We start from the raw sequence: 5,000 nt of genomic DNA, 5'->3' as shown, positions 1-5,000 counted from the left end.
TTATCTTTACCTTTATTCTCGTATTATATTATCAATATCATTAATAACATTATTATTGTTTTATCATTTATATATTACTATTAACATTATTTTTATTGCTATCATTACCATTATCCTCGTATTATAATATCGTCATAATTATTATCAATGTTTCTGTTTTCCCAAGTATTATAATTATTATTATCGTTATTACTATTATCTTATGAATATAACATTGTAATCGTCATATTCCCTAAATGATGCATACCTTTTCTTCTCATTACAGATGAACCCACAAATGTTACCTGTGAACTGTATATACGTAGTTTTGGATCCATTAATCCGACCACAATGGTAGGTACATTTTGACATCGATTGAGCGTAGTGTGAGCATTGAGTATATAAATATACACACATGCATGTATATTAATGTACACCTGCGGAATTATATTTTAGTACACTTGCTGGGTTCTACTATTGTATATCTGGCAACAGATGTACAGCAGTACATAGTATATAGTATTTTTATGAATGAGGCGAAAACCCTAGGCTGTTTGTTACACGGAGTGTAATTGGTAGAATATAAATGACCAACAAGTGTATTAGTATCTACTTTTGGAAACTACGTAATCCATTTGATGTTTTGTTTTCTTTACACAATAGATAACATGTAGTATTAGCTGTCACTGACTTTGTTGGGGGATATTTTTTAAAAAGCGATTTCCTGGAATTGTCTGTTTATCGAAATGGCAGCGCCTGTGGAGGTGAGGCAATATGGCCCCCTTCTTTCAACACAATAATTTTCAATTTTACCTGCATATTCCTTGAAACATGAAAACGCTACATTCTTTAAACGTCAATGTATGGCAGCTAAGTTAAATAAGAATCTTTGGAAAAATCGTTGATACTACACCATCTAGTAGCGGCTAATCGAACAAATATTTTTTCTCTTTCTTTTCGCCATCAAACAATGATTAAATAAACAGAAAACATGCTACACATTCTTCATTATAGAACATAATTTGGACGCCAAACCGCAGTAGAGTTACAGTGAATATAGTTTTATTAGTGTGTATGTGAGTGTGTATGTGTGTATGTGTGAGTGTGTGGTGTGTGTGTGTGTGTGTGTGTGTGTGTGTGTGTGTGTGTGTGTGTGTGTGTGTGGTGTGTGTGGTGTGGGTGTGTGTGTGTGTGTGTGTGTGTGTGTGTGTGTGTGTGTGTGTGTGTGTGTGTGTGTGTGTGTGTGTGTGATGAGTAAAGAAACACTATGTATAATTCATTTTTAATGCTAAAATCTCACAATAGTTTTCGCTATTATTATCCCATACGTCGTTGCGTTTCTCTGATGAGTCGCATTTACATTCGAACAGCCGAGTGAGAAAATATACGTTTGCTAGTTTCAGCTCGAGAAACCACCAGCTGGGAGAATATCGAAAGTCTAAGAACTTACTCTACGCATGTGCTATACGATATCTAGTATCTCGAAAAAAAGAAAAGAAAAGAAAAGAAAGAAAGAAAGAAAAAAAAAGTTTATATATATATATATATATATATATATATATATATATATATATATATATTCATTCTGATGAAGTAGGCTGTTCATCTCGCGTTATATTTTTATTTGTCATTTATTTATTCTTTATTTATTTGTCATTTATTTATTCTTTTGTTTTCAATGCACATCCGTTTACAGTATCTGCGTAGGTGTAGATGAAAATGGCATACTTGTGTTTTGACACTAAATCAAAGTTTTCATTATTATCCTCTTATATTTTTTAACTCCATATGCATATATATATATAATATATATATTATATATATATATATTTGTATATATATGCATGGATATGTGTATATATATATATATATTATATATATATATATATATACACATATCCATGCATATATATACATATATATATATAATATATATATATAATATATATATATTATATTATATATATATGCATATGGAGTTAAAAAATATAAGAGGATAATAATGAAAACTTTGATTTAGTGTCAAAACACAAAGTATGCCATTTTCATCTACACCTACGCAGATACTGTAAACGGATGTGCATTGAAAACAAAAGAATAAATAAATGACAAATAAATAAAGAATAAATAAATGACAAATAAAAATATAACGCGAGATGAACAGCCTACTTCATCAGAATGAAATATATATATATATATATAATATATATATATATATATATATATATATAACTTTTTTTTTTTCTTTTTTCTTTTTCTTTTCTTTTCTTTTTTCGAGATACTAGATATCGTATAGCACATGCTAGAGTAAGTTCTTAGACTTTCGATATTCTCCCAGTGGTGGTTTCTCGAGCTGAAACTAGCAAACGTATATTTTCTCACTCGGCTGTTCGAATGTAAATGCGACTCACAGAGAAACGAAAACGACGTATGGGTAATAATAGCAAAAAATATTGTGAATTTAGCATTAAAAATAAATTATACATAGTGTTCTTTACTCATCCACACACACACACCACACACACACACACACACACCACAACACACACACCACACACACAAAACACACACACCCACACACACACACCCCACACCCAAAACACACACACACACACACACACCACACCCACAACACTCCCCACATACACACATACACACTAAACATACAACATAATAAAACTATATTCACTGTAACTCTACTGCGGTTTGGCGTCCAAATTATGTTTATAATAAAGAATGTGTAGCATGTTTTCTGTTTTTTTAAATCATTGTTTGATGGCAAAAAGAAAGAGAAAAAATATTTGTTCGATTAGCCGCTACTAGATGGTGTAGTATCAACGTTTTTTCCAAAGATTCTTATTTAACTTAGCTGCCATACATTGACGTTTAAAGAATGTAGCGTTTTCATGTTTCAAGGAATATGCAGGTATAATTGAAAATTATTGTGTTGAAAGAAGGGGGCCATATTGCCTCACCTCCACGGGGCGCTCCCAAATTTCGATAAACAGACAATTCCGGGAAAATCGTTTTTTAAAAAAAATACCCCCAACAAAGTCAGTGAAGCTAATTACTACATTTTTATCTATTGTGTAAAGAAAACAAAACATCAAAGGGATTACGTAGTTTCCAAAAGTAGATACAAATTTACAACTTGTTGGTCATTTATATTCTACCATTACACTCCGTGTAACAAACAGCCTAGGGTTTTCGCCTCATTCATAAAAATACTATATACTATGTACTGCTGTACATCTGTTGCCAGATATACAATAGTAGAACCCAGCAAGTGTACTAAAATATAATTCCGCAGGTGTACATTAATATACATGCATGTGTGTAATTTATATACTCAATGCTCACACTACGCTCAACGATGTCAAATGTACCTACCATTGGTGGTCGGATTAATGGATCCAAAAACTACGTATATACAGTTCACAGGTAACATTGTGGGTTCATCTGTAATGAGAAGAAAAGGATGCATCATTTAGGGAATATGACGATTACAATGTTATATTCATAAGAAAAATAGTAATAACGATAATAATAATTATAATATTTGGGGGAAAACAGAAACATTGATAATAATTATGACGATATTATAATACGAGGAATAATGGTAATGATAGCAATAAAAATAATGTTAATAGTAATAATATAAATGATAAAACAATAATAATGTTATTAATGATATTGATAATATAATACGAGAATAAAGGTAAAGATAATAATGATAACGATAAAAATAAATGATGATAGGAAAATAAATAAATATAAATGATAATAAATAATGATAATAGAAATTTATTGATTATAGGAATGATAGTAATGCTAGTTAAAATATATTTATAATTTATATTAATAATACTAATGACAATAATAATAGTGATAAAAAATAATAAAAAATAATAATATTGTTAATGAAAATGATAATAAATATAAGAGACATAATATGATGATAATAATAATAACAATGAAAATAATGATAATAACAATAATATGAGCACTAAAAGGGAATAATAATAATAATGGTAAAGGATGATAATAATAATAATAATAATAATAATAATAATAATAATAATGATAATAATAAAAATTTCATAGTAATTCTTGTAATGATAAATCCAATAGAAATTTCATATTAATAATGTTAATAATTATGAGCAGCAGCATGATCGTCATAATTATAACAATAACAATAAAAAAAAGCAGTCCCGGTAATAATAATAATAAAATAATAGTTAACAATGATAATAATGATGATAATAAAATAAAATAATATAATAATAATCCTACTAATAATTATTATGATAATAACAATAATAATAACAATAGGAATACCAGTGAAAATTATTATAGTGATAATGATAGTAATAATTTTAATAGTAATAGGTGTAATCATATATAAATCATAATTATAGAGATAATCCTGAAGGTATGATAAATGTATTAACAATGATAATGATATAATAATAATTGTGGAAATAGTATGGATGATAATTATCATAATGACCTGTGTAATAATGATAATAATTATATTTATACTAATGGTAATTTATGATGATATAATAATAATTATAATGATGTAAATAAAAAATAATAATTATCATGATGGTTATAATGATAATGATAATTTAATAGTAATGATGATAAGTTAAAATTATTAACGTTATTATTTTCATTATTATTATTATTCTAATTATTATTACCAAGTAGCGGTATCATTTGTTATCATTATTATTGTTGTTAGTAGTAGTACTTGTAGTATAATGGTAATGATAATAATGATAAAAATAATACTGATAATAATGATAATAATAATATTTAAAAAAATGAATAATAATGATAATATTCATGATATAATAAAAGGATTATAATGATATCAAGAAAAATAAATAAATAATAGAAATGATAATAGCAATAGAAATAAAAATAAAAGTAATGATAATAATAATAATAAAAGTCACATTAATTATAAAGATAATAACAGTAATACTAATAATATTATTGATAATGATAGT

The sequence above is a fragment of the Penaeus monodon genome, chromosome 1, assembly GCF_015228065.2.
Source record: "Penaeus monodon isolate SGIC_2016 chromosome 1, NSTDA_Pmon_1, whole genome shotgun sequence".
In the NCBI taxonomy this organism is placed as follows: domain Eukaryota; kingdom Metazoa; phylum Arthropoda; class Malacostraca; order Decapoda; family Penaeidae; genus Penaeus; species Penaeus monodon.
The sequence above is the reverse complement of the archived record's forward strand: the minus strand, read 5'-3'. Positions refer to the sequence as shown.